This window comes from Benincasa hispida, chromosome 5 (genome assembly GCF_027475165.1).
Source record: "Benincasa hispida cultivar pf3 chromosome 5, pf3_genome.v1.1, whole genome shotgun sequence".
NCBI classification, from domain to species: Eukaryota; Viridiplantae; Streptophyta; class Magnoliopsida; order Cucurbitales; family Cucurbitaceae; genus Benincasa; species Benincasa hispida.
The window spans coordinates 24828224-24848472 of record NC_143482.1 but is presented as its reverse complement, the minus strand read 5'-3'; the positions used below and the strand labels follow the sequence as shown (position 1 = coordinate 24848472).

Here is a 20249-nt window from a genome sequence, read left to right as displayed (position 1 = left end):
TTTGGTCCCTTTAATTTTAAAATTCAACAATTTATGCCTGAGGTTTGCATTTTGCAGCATTCTTAATCATTTCGTTAGTTTTTCTGTTAATAACTAAAGGAAGGATGATGTGATACCTATCTCCTTCTTTTTGTTTTTCTGGTATAGACCTATCATTAGTGATTTATAACCCCCTTTTTGTTGGCTTATATATTCTAAAATTCATAGTTTATAAACAATAAACAAATATGAAGTTTATTCAGACAAATGTTGTTAAATGAAAATGAATTGATTGTTTAATAACTCTAAATCCAATAAACTACGTACCCATGGCTATTGTAATGAATACTTGGACTTTATGTGAAGACGTAAACTGGATCAAGTTCGAGTAAAATAGCCTAAACAATCTATAGTACTTGGATTAGGTTGGGTACCTATTCCTGGAGATACTATTGAATACGGTTCGCTTTATGATTGTTACAAATGTTGTAAGGTGTCATAAATGGTGTGATCAACTCGTTCATATAGAGACATGTGAGTGGGGATTTTTTACACAATGAGATTGTGTAAGACTGACCACGAAATAACCACTATTACGTATTAACACTGTTTACTATTAACACTTATTAATTTTACTTCTTGATGACCTAGATAACTTGATATGAATCCTAAGCTGTCTATGAACTCTTTTATTATTCGAGATTGTCCCTTGATCTGCATAGGTTAGAGTAAGCTCAGCAACGCTGCTCAATGTGCCTCCTTTTTTAAGGATAAGACCGGGTAGATAGTTGGAGACATAAGACTGAGGTCGTCTACCCCGTTGTGCGACATGTTGTGGGTTAACAGGTGCCTTCTTTCCCCTTACCATTCTTCTTCTTCTTCCACTGGGTAGTGTTAGAAGTAGAAGGTGTAGACTTAGTCCCTGAGGTCGAACCTCGATCGAACTTTTTTATAGATGAAGCAACATTTGCTTCACCAATCTTCTTCTCCTTAATTTTTTGCATCGATTGGAATGTCTGCAACTCGTTGAGGAGAGTTGTAAGAGTATAATCAACTTTGTTCAGCACAGCATTGCTGATAAAATGTAGGAAGCTATCTGGCGAAGAGTGCAAAATGATGCTAACTTGGCTACCCTCATTGATGCGGGTCCCATTCATCTCCGCCACATTGGGACCATCATGTTCAAAACGTGTTCTTGAATAGATGTACCCTACTCCATTTCAGAGTTAAAGATGCATTTCAGAGCTTCATGCTTGAGCTGTCAAGACACAGAGACTCCATGATCTCACGCGAAGAGACCATAGGCTCATGCTTCTTGGCCAAAATGTCGTTTAGACTGGCCAAGAGTTGCCTGTGTCCATTTCTCATATGCCTCCCGAATATTTCGAGAGGCGGTCTGAGTTCTTATGTACCCTAAGTGAAAAGACATCTCTTTTGCATTGATGCCCTAGTGAGGCAGGACAAAAGTCACCGGTGGGGTGATCAAGTATCTTTTCGCTGGGATGAGACATTCTCAATCATTAGACAGAAACAACTCTTGTAACTGACTCTAACAGTTACCATTTTTCGGTCTAGAACTGTTAACCTTTAACAATTATGCGTAAGTGTAACCCCTCATTTTAGGTCCTAGAGTCCCGCCCTAATGCGCCCACCGTAGGGAAAAGGCAGATTAGGATAAGAGATTAAAGCGACCTTATCCTATACAGGAGATCAGATAAAAAGTTATGCAAAACTCCCATCTTTTAGGGTGTCACTCACAGGGTGCCTCGAGGCGATGCACAAAAGGTTATCCAACCTAATGAGAGAGATCGTGAAATATGTTGTCATACATCCCGCTCCCACTTACTATGAACATTCTCTCCATTCACCTTGGTATTGACCTACCCAAACACCATCCTTTAGGGGGACACTCCCAAGATGCCTTGAGGCCGAGGATAGATCTCACGGTGTAAACATTAGGGAGAAATGTGAAGAGGTTTAAGTGAAGTATCATATACCTCAAGTACCTACCACTGAATGTTCTACCGAGGGATTCATTAACTTAGACAATCCAGATACTGATTTAATCTAAGTGTGAGTTTAATTTGCTAAAAAATAACTCTTGCTTTTGATAAATAAACAAGTTCAAATCAAGTCCTATTAAATTATTTGACGGACTATCATCAAATTTGCATGCATGCATCAAATCTTTCTAATTCACCTTCCCAGGTAGGTTCCTAAGTAGGGGTGTTCTATTTCCGTCAGCTTAAGTACCCAGCCTAGACAGAACCCGCCATAGACAAAATGTCCCTTATAGATAGATTTGGTACATTTTTAATCTTTTATTAGTCAATTTGATCCTATTAAACTGATTAAAAGATTAACTTAGGTTTCTAGTCTCATTAGAACCGTGATCTTAGGTCTATCTTCATCAAATTTTAAAACTCTTTTAAAACATGATTCAAGCTTAAGTTTGCATGCATGTCTTTATTATAGATTTTAGTTCTAATTTCCATTATAACTCTTATAAAAGAAACAACCAAAATCATCTACATTACTAAGTTAAACTTGGTATTTATAACTCTTATAAATTTAACCTATGTGTCATGCTTCATGCAATGTCCATTCATTACTATATATAACTTTTATATAAAGAGTAATGAACTAAGCATACATGCTTCCATACACCCTTATACTATAACACTTATAATATAAAGATGCATGAATATACTTAATGCATGCATAAATATAACTCTTATATTATATGATGCATGAGCATGCTCCTAAGTAATTTAATCATGCAAACTACCATATCATAAATCTTATAATATAGAGATGATGCATGACCAATGCATAACCTATAATGGGATTTAAAAACTATATGGCATGCTATATGACATATAATTAAAACATACATCTCATGTACATTCACCAAAATTAATGGACCAGGATGATTAGCCTCAAATAATCAGAAATTAAATCTATCTATTACATTAAACCATCAAGTAAACTGGTTCAACAAGTGAACCGGGCCTTGAACCGCCTAGGTGAAGTCTTCTTCCTGATCGTCGAGTAAAAGTGGTCAAGTAACCACAATCATGTAGCAACGATCGAGTGCCTTTGACTATGCGATGAAGCATGAAAGCCACTCGATCTTGCAGCGCACCAAGTTTAAATGCAAGTCTAAATGATCATGTAGACGACTACTATGCTATGAAGTATGATCATTTAGACGATCGAAGAACAAACGATGAGTAATATATATCGAGCGATCGTGTAGCTAGTGACTAGCGATGAAGCATGCTAGCCCACACGATCGTTTAGTGCCCGTGCATCTACCTTACAATGAGTATCCCTTACTCAATGATCGTTTACCACCATCGTTTACACGATCTGACCAACTCTTGGTCTTCTTTTTCCTCGAAGTAATGTGCATCTCTATGCCTAGAAACTTCATCATGAGCGACTCGAACAGACTAAAAAACTTTGAAATAAAGTCTCGATAGCAAGTTAATATGCCTAAAAACACAGGGCCCTAACAATTAACTTTGAAATGTAAAAGATAGCAACAACCAGTGGCAATAATGGAAATAAGATAAAATCATATATCGAAACGACTTCTAGCATCACCAGAAGGATTGAAACCACATTCATTGGCCGAAATTTTTTTTGGATAGGTTGAACTATTGGAAGCAAATGGAAAAGGAACACCGAGTGGGATCAAAGAAACTAGCAAACTGTGTAGACATGCTTAAACACCCACCAAGGGAATAAATGCAATTCTAGATAGCAATGAATTTGGAATATCAGAACCTAGCTCTGATACCAATTGAAGGAACTCTTATTCAAGAGAACCAGTACGTGGAAGCGAGATCTTTCCAAGTCCGTTCTGAAAGAATAAAGGCATTCACGAACGTACAGAACGGTTATGCATCTTAGAACAAATTACAACATTCTTTCTTATCAAATACAAAAGGAATGAGAGACATACCTTTGAAGAACAATTCTTCTGTAAATCTCTCTCTCTCATGAAGAAATAGACAGCAACCTCTCGCTATCATTCAGATCGCCTTGTCAATCATTTAGTAATCACGAACTGTCTGATCCACGCACAGCAACCCTTCGACACAACCACTAGACAAACTTGGTATTCTAGAAGTGAGAATCTAGGAGGTATGGGCTCTGTATGAACTTGGTAGATGGAGGAAGTAAACGATCGAACTACACAATCAAGCGAGTGGAAGAAGGTTCTATCTATTGCATAAACGGAGAATGCTTGATCATTTAGTAAACCTCGCTAGCACACGATCGTTTAGTAAATCTCACTAGGTCGTTTACACAATCGTTTAGTAAATGTCCGATGTTTAATAAATCATGCTAAATCATTTATACGATTGTTTAGTCAATGTCGCTCTATTGCTTAGTCTCTCGTGAGGTCCATGGTGTAGTCTCTCGTTAGTAAACAATTAGCAATTTACTAATAAAGCGATCTATTTACAAAATGAAAACACTTTTAATCTCTCGTGAGGTCCATGGTGTAGTCTCTCATTAGTAAACAATTAGCAATTTATTAATAAAACGATCTATTTACAAAATGAAAAAACTTTTCATTTTATCCTTTAGTTATTCAAAATTGAAAATAACCTCCCACCTTCATAGTTAATGGAGAAAATAATCAACCACAATTATCATATAATTGTTTAATTATAAATAAATATAATAATTAATTTATCATATTATATTTATAAGCTATAGTTTTAATATCACATCATATCTGACATTTAAACCATAATTCTTTTTTCCTTTATTTAATATAAATCATATTTATATCAAATTTCTCCAATTAATATATCTAATACATCAAATCAATCATATCTCATATAATTGAACCAATTTAATTATATCATATATAATCAAATTCCCTCAAAATCCCTCTTGTTAATTTGAACACTTCAAACTAACCTAAAAACTAATTCTCAACTTGAATCCGTTGAGCTACCAAGGGGACCTTATAAACCTATAGCTTGAAGCTCCAACGGTATGTGAATAACTGGCTAAACTCTTTAATCACGAAATCTACCATACGTTAATTGTCAGACACTCCACTAAAGACCGACAGCTGCACTACATTTCTCACTACAGATATATTTCGATGTCCATTGGATATAACCAATCAACAATACAATAGCCATAGTTCGCTCGTAAGTTCAACTGGGCTAATTTAACGTTTTGCCCCTGTAGTTACATGTAACTTCTTAAGTACCACTGATTCCTCTAATGAACAATACATCATAGTCCTACTATGAGCGAACACCTCTCGGGCCATGAGAAAATGTGTGGCGCCACATCGTTCATGCCCCAGAATCAGCCCTTAAGGGATTAATCTATCTACTTACCCCTACTTCAGGGAAGGAGTGAATTCCATCTTGTGTAACTGAGTTCCCTGCTCCCCAATCAGACAAATCCCCAAAGTGGTAGGTTTGAGTTGGCAATCTGGCCATTTACACGCATGCAAATCAAAGAACCGTCCTCATAGGTAGGAGTTCCCAACTCACTCAGGATTAAGGTCATGTTACCTATAGTCATCCTAGCGAAATGAAAGTCTCTATCATGAACGGCGTTGTATAACGAGACTAAACATTTTGTGGTCCGGTCTTATACAAACTTCTTTGTATAGGACACCCCCGCTCACATGTCTCCCTATGAATGATCAGGATCAGACCATTTGTAACACTTTATATGTCACACCCCCCCTCCCTCCCCCCCCCAATCTATCTACTTACCCCTACTTCAGGGAAGGAGTGAATTTCATCTTGTGTAACGGAGTTCCCTGCTTCCCAATCAGACAAATCCCCAAAATGGTAGGTTTGAGTTGGCAATCTGGCCATTTATACCCATGAAAATCAAAGGACCGCCCTCATAGGTAGGAGTTCCCAACTCACTCAGGATTAGGGTCATGTTACCTATGGTCATCCTAGCGAAATGAAAGTCTCTATCATGAACGGCGTTGTATAACGAGACTAAACATTTTGTGGTCCGGTCTTATACAAACCTCTTCGTATAGGACACCCCCGCTCACATGTCTCCCTATGAATGATCAGGATCAGACCATTCGTAACACTTTATATGTCACACCCCCCCTCCCTCCCTCCCCCCCCCCCCCCCCCCCCCCCCCCCCCCCCCCGCACTCCTGAGCTTGAGGAGCGGCGTGAAGGACCGCAGATACCACCCTTTTGTGATACCTATTGTCTAACTAAACCTCTTTACTACACTTTATAAACTTTAAGTCAATGAGATAACAACAACTGATTAAGTAGACCCATTTTATATTACAACAATGTAATGTTCATACAACTCCAAGACTTAATTACAAAGTTTACAACAACCATTGTTAAAACCCTCCGGAAGTGTAACTATGGTTTGTGGTAGACCTTGACCTTAGCAGCACCCTGGAACTCCTCACCTTCCACTACCTAGGGGAGGGAAGACATAAAACATAGAAAACGTGAGCTACAAAGCTCAGTCAGTGATAGTTTTAAACAAACATAAGTTTGATTTTAGAAATTCATCTTTGGGAAAACGATTCCACAATCAACAACAATCACATAGGAACATGTAATCTCTCTAGTCTGTTAGCTGGACAACCCTGGCATGATTATGTATTTTTTTTGGGTATTCTCCGTGAATGAGCCGTGATGACTAATGTGGACACAAGCTCAATACCCTATAACTCGTCGACTGTGCACATGTCGACATTATTTGTTAGCCATGTTTGGGTACGTTGACAATCCCATCCAGATATTCTGACAATCCCAGCCAAGCGTCCCATTAAACATGCTAACAATATCCTGGGTATGAATCCTATTTCCTAATGCAAATATACACGCATTGTGACAACAATACAAATCAAATATCCAGACAAACATATTTTTCGATCATGCCAATATTTTAAACACATCCTATATATATAATCACATGTATACATATAGAAATCAATCATTCAAACAATGGAATAACCACTCACCTTGGTTGGTTAGGAACTTTTCTTTCCGAAGTTCCTTAGGTTTCCTTGGTTTCCCTTTTGAACCCTAAATTCCAGATTCAATTATCAGCTTAGATTACACATAGTTCCAGACCTTATTTAAAGATACTTCCTTCTGTAGACATGTTCTAAATTGTCTCGGGAAGCTTAACCTAAAATATTAGCTAAGAACTCCTCGTGGTTTGGCCGGAATCATCAAAACATCAAGACTGGCTCAAGCTTACCAGACAACTCGACCCTTCTATATTTTCTATATTCCCCAGTCCGATTCCTTGAATATTCTTCTTCAATAGCCCTATCATGAAAACTAGACTCTTATAGCTTTTAGGTGGCTTTGAAATCACTCTAAACGCACGAGTATTCTGGGAGAACTTCTCATCCCAAGTTGATGCTACTTCCAGACCACTGTCCGACAGCATCTCCTCTTCTTGGAACCTCATGATCGACGCATGGTTTTGCTACTAACGCATGCGTTCCTTCATCAACGCATAGTCTACTCCCAATTAGTCCTCATATACTCTTCCTAATATTCTTTTGAAGAGAACTCGAGTTATGATCTGAAGAGAAGTCCTTAGCCCTATTTATAGGCGTCCAAAATCTCTTCAAGGCTAACACCTCCTACTTAGCCACATGTCCAAGTGTCTTTTCCCCACACTATCAATGCAACCTTCATGTCATTGCAATCTAAGGTGTATTCTCTCCATTAGCCAACACATAACGTTTGAATTTGCATGTCTCCCTGTACATCCACCTCACTTGCTTGAAGTCCAAGATTTCTCTCCAACAAGCCCCATGTCCGAATGATTTAGCATCACCATGGGCGCATTCCACATCCTTATGGTCGCAAGCCATCTTGGCCAATCGCTCCCTTGCATGACCTATGCACTCGTCTAACTTTAAATGCGTCCATCCAACTTCATATGCATCCATCTAAGTGGTGCAACACACTTATGTCTGGATTCCACCCATTGGCACATGCGTCTATCCCATCTTCGTGCCCCTGAGGTGTCTTTTTAACCTCAACATAACACCCTTCAAGCCATTGCCGCCTAGCACCTTTCCCCATATGCAACCTACTAACCTCGATTGTGCGTCTAATCAACGCAACCTTACATTGTGCATCCAATTGACGCAACTTGGTCACATATGCTAGATGCTCACAAGGCTCATCCTAACCTTATTGCTTGGCCATGCATTTCCTTTTCTCGGGTAGCCATCATCAACTCATGGCTTTCTCATCAACGAATCACTTGAGTCAAAACTCAAGGCATCGCATCCTTGGCCGCATACCTTTCTCTTCTGCATGGCTTACCTTTGGCCTATGCGCTCAACTAAGATTATGGCCAACACTCTTCTAACGCATACTTATTAGCCTTGTCCTATGCCCCACATGCCTCAGATGTCCATAGCACAGCACCAACACATAAAAACCCTTGAGTCAAGCTAGGTCTCAACTCAACGTCTCATGGTACAGATTACCATCGTCTAGGCTCTTGCTAATGCATCAGTTATAACCAACGCATGTATGTCCTTGTTGTTTGTCAACGTCAGTCTCTTGCACAAGACCAACGCAAATTAACCTCACAAGCCTTAGGTACCGCCAGCCTTAACAACATAAAGACATTTCACTATGCGTCCATTATGGCTTGTCCTATCACCTAGCTCATAATCTAGTAATACTGCCGTATATCATCCAACGCATAGCACCCTCGCATAGCACACAACCTACCACACAGCTTCTACTCAACGTATAGCGCATCATGGCTATCGTATGGCGCATCATTTCTATCACGTATCGCCTCATCGCATAGCGCTAGCGTGTAGTGTGACTCCACGCATCATAGTGTCGCACCATTCCGCACGATCGCCTACCGCATCGCTTAGCTCCACGCCTTTGCTATACGATCGTTAAATGTCCACCTACATGATCGTCTACCTCATCATGTAACGCTGCTCTTTTACTAGACGATCGCATACCCCATCATGTAGCACTGCTCATTTGCTACACGATCGTCTACCTTATCATGTAGCACTGCTTATTTATTACACGATCAACTAGTTCGCGCAACTCTAACGCCCAACGCCTATGTCTGCGTAAGTTGAGGCTACCGCATGCTTTGCTAACCTCTCAAGACATTAGTTGTCACATGCTTGTCCCCGCATAGCCTTTCCCCTCGGCCGTACTTTAGCCTCTTTCAATACCCAAATAACTTCTCAAATTCTAATGGCCAACGCATGGCACAACACAAACGCTTAGCACAAGGCCAACGCATTGTCTAAAACTTAGCTTTTTTTTTTTCCTAGCATCCAACGTACAGTTTTTTTTTTTTTTTTTTGGATTCATACTTAACCAACTTTTCACTCGTCACGACTTATTTCAAACCTATTAAACAATCAATTTAAACACTTAGAATTTTTCTACTCTTTAACATAAGATTTAACTTATACTTAGTTAACTCCTTTTATTTCCTGCTTAAGTAGGGAAAATGGAAATCTGGGTTTCACAGCCCCTACCTGGGAACTTACTTAGAAAAGTGACTTAGATAGATTTGATGCATGCATACAAGTTAAGGACAGTCCATTAAAGTGTTTAAATGAGACTACTTGAACTTGTTCATATTTCATAGACAAAATTTGTTTATGAGCGGAATTAAAAGGATGACTTAGATTAAAATCAGTAGCCAGATTGTCTAGGTTAATGAACCCCTACATAGAACATTCAGTGGGAGGTACTTAAGGCATATGATATTTCACTTAAACCTTTCACGTTTCTCCTATATAGTCCACACTATGCGATCTACCCTCGGCCTCAAGGCACCTTTGACGTGTCCCCCTAACGGATGGCGTTTGGTGATGCTTGATTTTATGAAATGGAAATATGGATGATATGTGTTGATGAAATTGTGTTGTGCACTCAAGTTTCCTCGGCAGAATCCAAGTGTAAATTCCTCTGAGTTTCCTAGTATGTCCAGGGTTGAACACAGGGACTTGTGAAAATAGATTGCATCGGTAATTTTTATGAAATCCTTTGCAGTAATCGTATCAATAAATAAGTCGTTGGGTTTATTGTTTGCGTTGATGAAAAATAAATAAATGCAGTAGATTTGAGAAAAGGCAGTTATGTGATAGATGCAATGAGTATACGATGAACGAGTTTAGAATATCTTAGCTAGCGTTACTTAGGAATGCGTTAGATTATGCGATCATGTTACAACCATGTACTGCAAGTCATTTTCCAATGCAAATTCGATGCTCCTAAATCTAGGATGCATGTGTTGAATGCAAAATGTCCATAGAGCTCATCCCTAAGTCTCTAAACTTGTCCTATGCGATGATGCAAAATGCATAAAGCAAGGTGACCACATACAATCATATCCTATCTCTAGGATGTATGCGATGCGTTTATAACAAATAGTGCTCATTCCTAAGCCCCTGTATCTTGTTTATACATTCTAATCTGTCTCTTCCGAGTCTAGATTCTAACCTGACTTTCTCAAGTCTAAATCCTGTCCTTAGACTACCCTCCCGAGTATCTCTAATGGATGAATGAAGCATATATAAACAAGATAATTGCAAAAAATGAAGATTCCCTAGTTGTTCTAGCTAAATGCTTCTCAACCAATTCAACTGATTTAGCTACTCATGTGTGAATAATAGAGAGTGAACAAGTATAGAGAAGGAAAATCTATTTTTATAAATGAGTTGAGTACAAAATGACAATGGAAGTTAAAGGTAGAGAGCTTGATAGCAATTCCTTGCCGACTGAGGCTTTTACACTAAAATCTCTATTCTATTCTAAAGATGTTCTCGCTTCCATAGGCGTCGGCCCTCTCTCTGTCCTTGAAGCTCCCAACGCTCTCCCAAGCTTACTGGAATGATCTGCCGGAACAACTTCCTCCCTCGCGTCTGCCTTAAAATGAAAGAAAACTAAAAACAAAAACGTGCGAACTGAAGTATGAAACTCTAACTACTGAAACCCTTCTCTGAAGAATTCCCTTGGTATTTATAGAGCATCCATGGTGAAAGGCGGCTTCTCTCTCCTGGTTGTACAGATGGGACAACTTTAATTCCTGACTGATGCGTCGAATAATTGTCACTGAAAAAGCTGAATATACTTTGTGACCGTTATCGGCTGTCAACTTAATTTGGATTCGACTGTCATCAACTTTATGTCCTATTGCGCTTAATTTTACTTTCACTCAGATGCACCCACCATGTTATGTAGACCAAGTTGCAGCGGTTCTTCTTAGGCGAATGTTTGCGAGCACGATCAACGCAAAGCCTTGCGATGAAGTTGCGCTCGACCAATGATTTCCTATGATCTCAATTCTTGCATTACGTTAATGCATATTCTGTACAAAAATACAAAGATCAACTATTCTAATGCGCTGAATGCATGCGACCGCAATATTATGAAATTGGTGCTTAATGGATGCAAGTTACATATTTCATCAACGCAATCCAACATTGTTTAAGACTTTAGCACTCTGATAACGTGCATTTCAGCCCGTTATCATTTGGGTAGGTCAATATCAAGGTGGATGGAGAGAGTATTCATAGTAAGTGGGAGCGGGAAGTGTGATAGCATGTCCCTCGGTCTCCCTCGTTGGATTAAATAAAGTTACTGTACATCGCGTCGAGGCACCCTGGGAGCGTCCCCCTATAGGATGGCAGTTTTGTGCGTTTCTTTATTTGATCTCATATAAAAGGATAAGGTTACTTAGTCTCTTTTCCTAATATACTTCTTCCCTACGGTGGGCTTATTAGGGCGTAACTCTCACACTAAAAGCGAGGGGTCACACTTACGCGAAATTGTTAAAGGTTAACAGTTCTTGACCAAATAAATGGTGGTTGTTAGGTTCAGTTCAAAGAGTTGGTTCTGCTTAATGGTTGAGAATGTCTCATCCCAGCGAAGGGGCATCTGATCACCCCACTGGTTATGTTTGTCCTACCTCCCTAGGGCATCATTGAAAAATAGAAGTCTTTCACTTAGGGTACTTGAAACTATTTTTCAAAATTAATTGATTAAATTGTGGTTTAGCAAAATCTAATAAGAGTCTTTGTTGGTTTTTCAGCAACAATCTTTTTAAAATGGCCATAGCCACGTTAGCTTTGCTTAGCACCGAAAAATTAACTGGTGATAACTTTTCAACATGGAAACACATGATCACGACGATACTTATCATCGAGGATCTCATGTTTGCCCTTACGGAGGTCTGTCCTCATATTTCAGCTCCGAATGTCGCTCGAAATATTCGGGAGGTATACGAGCAATGGACAAGGGCGAATGAGAAGGCCCAAGCCTATATCTTGGCAAGTCTTTCTGAAGTCTTGGCCAAGAAACATGAACCTATGGTCTTAGCGCGTGAGATCATGGAGTCCCTGTGGGGAATGTTTGGACAACCGTCTGAACAGCTTATGCACGAGACTCTTAAGTACATATTCAACTCCAAAATCGAATAAGGCACCTCTATTCATGAACATGTGCTTAACATGATGGTCCACTTCAATGTGGCAGTTGAATGGGTCTACCATCAATGAGGACAGTCAGGTTATCATAATCCTGCAACTTCCCTGCACTTTGTTAGTAATGTGATTCATAACAAAGTGAAAAATAACCTTACAACTCTCCTTAACGAGTTGCATACCTACCAATCTTTACTAAAAAGTAAGGAGAGGAAGAAAGGTGAGGCAAATGTTGTTTCATCTTCTAGGACGTTCCACAGAGATTCAACCTCAGGAACGAAGTTTGCACCTTCTACTTCTAACTCTACAAAGGGAAAGAAGAATAAGGGTTCTAAGGGAAAAGGGAAAGCGCTTGCTAACCCGTCACCTGTCACCCCAAGAAGGCATCCACTGCCGGTTGAAAAGGGAAAGTGTTTCCACTGCAATCAAGATGAACACTGGAAGAGGAACTGTCCTCACTAGCTGAAGGAAAGGAAGGCCACCAAGGCTAAGGCCGAGGCTGATAAAGGTAAATGTGATTTACTTGTACTTGAAACTTGTTTAGTGGAGAATGATGATTCTACCTTGATAATTGATTCGGGTGCCACTAATCATAGTTGTTCTTCTTTTCAAGGGATTAGATCCATGCGACAACTGGAGGTTGGTGAGATGATGATGAGAGTAGGCACTAGGTACGTCGTCTCAATTGTGGCAGTGGGAGGGCTCCAGTTAGCTTTACAGAATAGGTTTATAATTTTGAATGATGTATATATTGTTCCTCAACTTAAGAGGAACCTTATTTCCATAAAGTGCTTGCTACAATGTAAATACATTATTTCTTTTAATGTGGATAAAACATTTATTCATAAAGATGGTGTTAATATTTGTACAACCTATTTGGAAAGTAATTTGTATGTGCTAAGGCCGTTAACCATTAATTTCCTCCATAATACAAAATTGTTTAAAACTATCGTAACTCAAACTAAACGTCGACGTATTTCTCCAAAAGAAAATGTCCAACTTTGGCACCTTCGATTAGGACACATCAATCTCAATAGGATTGAGAGATTGGTGAAGAATGGACTTTTAAGACAGTTAGAAGAAAATTCTTTACCAGTGTGCGAATCTTGCCTTGAGGGTAAGATGACTAAACGACCTTTTACTGGAAAAGGTTATCGAGCCAAAGAGCCTCTTGAGTTAGTACATTCTGACCTTTGTGTTCCTATGAATGTGCGAGCCCGAGGTGGCTATGAGTATTTTATCAGTTTTACTGATGATTACTCTAGGTATGGGTATATTTATCTTATGCGACGGAAGTATGAATCCTTTGAAAAGTTCAAAGAGTTCAAGGCTAAAGTTGAAAACGCATTGGATAGACGGATTAAAATACTTCGATCAGATCGAGGTGGAGATTTTTTTTGTTGGGGTTGATACCCTAAAGTCTCATGTCCTATAGTTTGTAAACAGTTTGTACGAATGCTTGTGCTGTATAATATATGATATTTACTTCACATCTTGTTTTTTCCTCAGTTGCATGATTTATTTGCTTTACTACAAACCAATAAACATAAAATCCCTGGTTATTTATATGTAACTCAAGCATGTATGTGGTGACATACAAGTGGATCATGTTTTGAGTGATAACCAAAATGGTCTGTAGTATATGGATATAGAAGGGAAACCTTATCCTGGTAACGCTACGCATGGGGGCCCTTTGTGGAGTGGTCACAAGTGTTGTGACTTATCACAGATGGTATGATTCTTATCATTCGTGTTGGGGATATGTGAGCGGGGGCGTCCTATACAAAGAGTTTGTATAAGACCTGACCACGAAGTGTTAATGTCTCGTTATATAACACCGTTCATGACAAAGACTTCACTTCACTAGGAAAACCATAGGTAACATGACCTCAATCCTGAGTGAGTTGGGAACTCCTGCCATTGAGAGCGGTCCTTTGATTTGTATGGGAGCAAGTGACCAGGTCGCCAATTCAAACCTACCATTTTGGGGATTCGTCTGATTTGGGAGTTGGGAACTCAACTACAGAAGATGGAATTCACTCCTTCCTCGAGGTAGGGGTAAGTAGATAGATAGCTCCCTTAAGAGTTGATTCCAAGGCTTGAACGATGTGGCGCCACACACCTTCTCTTTGTCCGAGAGGTGTTCACACATAGTTGGACTATGTTGTATTGTTCGGGAATCAGTGGTACATAAGAAGTGAGATGTAACTACAGAGGCAAAATGGTAATTTGGCCCAGCTGTACTTACGAGCATCTGTGAAGGGTCATCGTACTCATGATTGGTTATATCCGATGGAAACAGAAATAAATTTGTGGTAAGAAGAGTTCAGCTGTTGGTCTTTAGTGGAATGTCTGACAGTTAACAGATGGTGGATCTTGTGGCTAAAGAGTTTAGTCAGCTATCCACGGACCGTCGGAGCTTCGAGCCATAGGTCCATTAGGTCCCTTGGGTAGCTTGGTTAAAGTTGAGAATCAGTGTTTGGGTTACTTTGAAATGTTCAAATTGACAAGAGGAAGTTCGATTATATATGATATAATTGGACCGGTTGATTATAAATGATATCGTTAAATGTAAGAGATACATTATTTTGTAGGAAATTAGATATAAATATGATTTATATCAAGTAGAGGAGAAATTACTATAGTAGATATGTGATATCAAACTATAGGGTAAAACTATAATATGATTATATTTATTAATAATTTAATTGTTTAAGTATATGATAATTAACCTAAAATCTTTCTCGGACGTACGTTAGTGGGAAAACAACGTCGGTTATTGTAGCCAAAGAATTAAAATGAAATTTGGTTTCATTTTGAATGATTCAAAAAGTTCGGAAAAAGATCGGAAGGTTTTGCGTTGGTGTGGAAACATAAACGATCGCTTAAGTCGAGAGCCTATACAATAGTCGCTCAGCGCCTAAATGATCATATACCTCGCACCTAAACGATTGCACACTAGTTCCTAAATGATTGTATAATGTGTCGTGTTTACTAAACAATCGTCTACCTTTTCCTAAACGATCATTCATAAAACTACATGATTGTGTAGTTTCTACTAAGCGATAAGCATCTAGCTATGCGATAACTTCATATTCTCTCCCTTGCTTATCGTCTACACGATCCGTTCTTCCTCCTACCTCTACCAAACTCACCAAAGACCACACTTTAGGTTCTCACTCCGAGAATACCTAGGGCTCCTTTCTGGTGGTGTCGTCCCCGCTGTGTTTGTTTGTTTGTGGTTGATCATGCTGCTGTAGACGACGCATCTGCTGGGTGTTGGTTGATCGAGTAGAGGTCTTCCACTGCGTTGAGTTCCAAAGTTTGAAGATCGTCTACAATCTTGTTAAAGAACTCTCTCCCTTATTATTTTTTGTTCAAAGCATGTCGTTAATTATTGTTTGTTTGCATAACTGTGTGTTTGAATGTATATGGTGTATTTCAGTCACGGCGAAATTGGAGCAATCCAAATGCGCTCATGGAACTCTTCGTTAAGAGATCCTTTAATTGGTATCAGAGCCAGGTTCTGATACTCCAATTTCATTGTTGCAACGAATTACAAATATGTTCTTGGTGGGTGTATTTCTATACTATTTAATCGTTAAATTGATGTGGATGTGCGGATTAATGGATGTTTTCATGGATGTTAGCCTCGGTTTGATTTAATTCTTTTACATTTACGGTTGTTTGTAAAGGCCCCTACATTTTTGGGCATTAATAATCGTTATCGAGTATGTATTCATAGTCTGATTGAGTTTTGAGTTGTTCATGAAAAGATCGAAGCAAACGTTACGATTCTTCTAGAAAGGAGATGATAAAGGGTTGATCGCATCGTACAGATGATGGGGTATATGATCGTTGTTGATCGCATCAGTTAGACGATGGGGTATGCGATCAAGGGTTGATCGCATCGATTCGACAATCGGGTACGCGATCACTGAGTATCGTGTCGTGTAGACAATTGGATGGACACGTATCGTTTAACGCATGCATGCACTAGACGATCGTTTAGGTCAGCAAGCTTCATCACTTAGTAACTGACTAAACGATCCCTTAGTAATGCAAGGTAAATCGTTTACTTGTTGCCTTGTTAAGTGATCACATAGACGATCAGGCTTTGCAGCCTCGTTGTCGTCTACACGATTGTTTAGTTATGATTCTATCGTCTAGTGCGCGTTGGACGATCGTCTACCTACGAAATTTACTACACGATGGAGTCCTCCTGGCGGTTCAAGACCCGATTCGCCTGTGAACCGGTTTGCTCGATGAAAAATGTAATAGATAAGGATATTTCATTTTGGTTTTTGTAAAGGCTTATCCCAGTGCATTAATCCTTTATTTATTACATGCAATGTATGTTTTTTATATGTCATATGTATGCACATATAGTAAATCCCACCTTAGGTTATGCAATGATCATGCATCATCTCTTTATTATATTTGTTGTAATTTAGAGAAACATGATTTAATTATGTAAGAGCATGCTCATGCATCATATAATATAAGAGTTATATTTATGCATGCATAAAACACATTGACATGCATGATCTTTATATTATAATTTTTATAGTATAAGGGTGAATGATAGCATGTTTTCTTGGTTATTACACTTTATATAAAAGTTTTGTATACTAATGACCAGACGTCGCATGAAGCATGACACATAGGTTACTTTATAAATGTTATAACCACCTCGTTGTGCGCAGTGATTTTAGTTGTTTCTTTTTAAAAGTTAAAGAGAAATTAGAACTAAAAGAAATAAGAAAGACATGCATGCTCACTTAGGTTTAATTAATGGTTTTAAAGTGTTTAAAACATGGATCACATAGACCTAAGATCACGGTTCTAATATGATTAGCAACCCTAAGGCTTTAATCTTTTAATAAGTTTAATAGGATTAAATTGACTAATAAAAGGTTAAAGTGTAGAAAATCTATCTATAAGGGACCTTTTGTCTAAGGCAGATTCTGTCTAGGCTACCTAGAAAGTTGAATTAGATAGATTTGATGTATGCATGCAAGTTAAGGACAATCCATTAAAGTGTTTAAATGTGACTACTTGAACTTGTTCATATTTCATAGAAACGTTGTTTATGAGCAGAGTTTAAAAAGATGACTTAAACTAAAATCAGTAGCCAGATTGTCTAGGTTAATGAACCCCTAGGTAGAATATTCAGTGGCAGGTACTTGGGACATATGATGCTTCACTTAAACATTTCATGTTTCTCCTAAATAGTCCACACCGTTAGATCTACCCTCGGCCTCGCGACACCTTTGGCGTGTCCTCCTAACAGATGGTGTTTGAGTAGGTCAATATCAAGGTGGATGGAGAGAGTGTTCATAGTAAGTGGGAGCGGGAAGTGCGACAGTATATCTCTCGGTCTCCCTCGTTAGGTTGAATAAAGTTGCTGTGCATCACCTCGAAGCATCCTGGGAATGTCCCCCTAAAGGATGGCAGTTTTGCATGTTTCTTTATTTGATCTCCTGTAAGAGGATAAGGTAACTTAGTCTCTTGTCCTAATCTGCTTTATCTCTACGGTGGGCTCATTAGGGCGGGATTCTGGCACCGAAAGCGAGGGGTCACACTTATGCGGAATAGTTAAAGATTAACCATTCTGGACCGAAAATTAGTGGTTACTAGGTTCAGTTCCAAGAGTTGGTTCTGCCTAATGATTGAGAATGTCTCATCCCAACGAAGGGGCAACTGATCACCCCACTGTTGATGTCTGTCCTGCCTCACTAGGCATCATTACAAAATAGATTATAAATTAGGGTACTTGAAACTATTTTGCAAAACTGATTGGTTTCAAAGTGGTTTAGCAAAATCTAATAAAAGTTTGTTTTTCGTATTTTCAGTAACTTCTTTTTCAAAATGGCAACAGCCACGTTGGCTTGTTAAGCGCCGAGAAACTAACTGGCGATAATTTCGCAACATGGAAACATATAATCACGATGATCCCAATCATCGAGCATTTCATGTTTGCTTTAGATGCATGGTTAATGCGATGAAATAATGGTGTATAATGTGAGGGTGGTGTATGCATTGTGCATGCAAGTTTTCTTAGTAAGATCCAAGTATAAATGCTACTAAGTTTCCTGGTAAGCCAAGGTCGAACTCAGGGACTATGGAAACAGTATGCGATGGTAATTTCAGATTTCTTTGTGGTGACATATAAAACAATATGTTAGTTGGTATGTTGTTTAAGGTATAAAGTCTATGCGACAGAATTGAGAAAAGAGTTAATAACACGAAAGTACAATGAGTATCCAAGGGAACGAGTTAAGAAGGGATTTAGTTAACACTTCCTAAGATTTCGTTCACGTTATGCGATCATGCCTGAGCCTGTGGAATAGAGAAACCTTGAAATGGGATAGTCAAAGGGCCGACGGGCCTAGCTTCTGAGCCCATGAAAGGGAGAACTATGTGTACGTACGTTGATATTTTAGTTATGATATGTTAACCATCTACCGTGTGTGTAAGTGGGTTTGTGAAAGCTTCAAGGTATGGTGGGGGTTCGCCTGAGAACCTCGTGATAATGTCTGTAAAAGATTTGTATTTGTTTTACCACTTACTGAGCTTTGTAAAACTCATGGTTTGTCTTTGTGTTTCTCTTGCAGCTAGCTGACGAGTCCAGGTTGCGGTGTTGGTTAAGGTCTGCCACAAGTCTAGAAATAGTATTAAATGAGATTGGTTGTCGAGATAAGGTCTTTCATGTAAATGTAACTTGAGTTTGTAAACTAGTTTCTAATAAAAGCATGTAATATTTTCCATTGTTGTTATAAGTAAGGTTATTAAAAGAAACTAGTAGGTTAACCAAAGTAGCATCAGTTAATATCATCCCTCTCCTCGGGTTCGAGATTACTTCATGGGAACAAGGCGGGGTGTGACAGCTTTCTTTCCAATCTTCATGATTTTTCGAAATGCGATCAACTATGTTCTTAGCCTCATCGTATGTTTTATCAAGCAGACTTTCAGCTACTGCCGCATTCGCAATCGTCTGCGATGCAGGGTTCAATCCTAATAGAAAATTTCCATCTGTAAACAATCTGGTAAGCCATTATGCGGGCAATCTCTTACTAGCCTCTTAAACCTCGCCTAGGCGTCATTGAGAGATTCATCAATATCCTGTTCAAAATTAGTGATCAACTTCTTCCTCTGGCGTTCTCCGTTGGGGGGAAGTACTTCTTCATGAACTTCTCCACTACCTGTTCCAATGAAGTAATTTCCCCTGGTTCGAGAGTATAAGCCCATTTTCGTGTCTAGTCACACAACGAAAATGAGAATAGTGTTAATCGAAGCTCCCCAGTGGAGATGTTTGGGAACACAAACATAGTACAGATCTCAATAAAACTCCGGAGGTGGGCGTGCGGATCCTCGCCATGCCTACCATCAAATTGTCCGACAGTTTGAATCATCTGCAACATCACTGATATCACCTCGAACCTCGATCCGTCAAGAGCTAGCCTCATGCTTCTTGGTGAGAAATCATAGAGGTTGAGCGACGCATAGTCTCTGATGGGACTATTGCAGTCATTTGCCAATAGGATGGGGTTCGCCATGATATTATTTGCATTGGGTGCTCTATCTCCACCATGTTTGGATTTTTCTCTTGTTATTGTTGGCGACTGTTTCTTCTTCTTCTTCGAAAAGTTCTCTCAATCTCTGGGTTGTAAATGGGCTCAAGATTTTGTCTTTCGCTCATACAACGTCCACTTCTTCCCTTATCTAAGGAGAGGTAGTGCATAGAGACGAAGAGTCTGCAAAGAAAATCAAAAAGTAACCA

General features: G+C 39.1%; 1 non-coding gene and 1 pseudogene across 1 annotated transcript; one reads left to right on the top strand and one right to left on the bottom strand.

Moving 5' to 3' along the window:
* Positions 1-20249, bottom strand: part of LOC150035992 (pyrophosphate--fructose 6-phosphate 1-phosphotransferase subunit beta-like) — a 70206-nt pseudogene that overhangs the window by 16512 nt on the left and 33445 nt on the right.
* On the top strand, positions 19518-19623 carry LOC120078881 (small nucleolar RNA R71). Its single transcript, XR_005482158.1, has one exon. It is a non-coding gene; the product is annotated as a small nucleolar RNA R71 (small nucleolar RNA).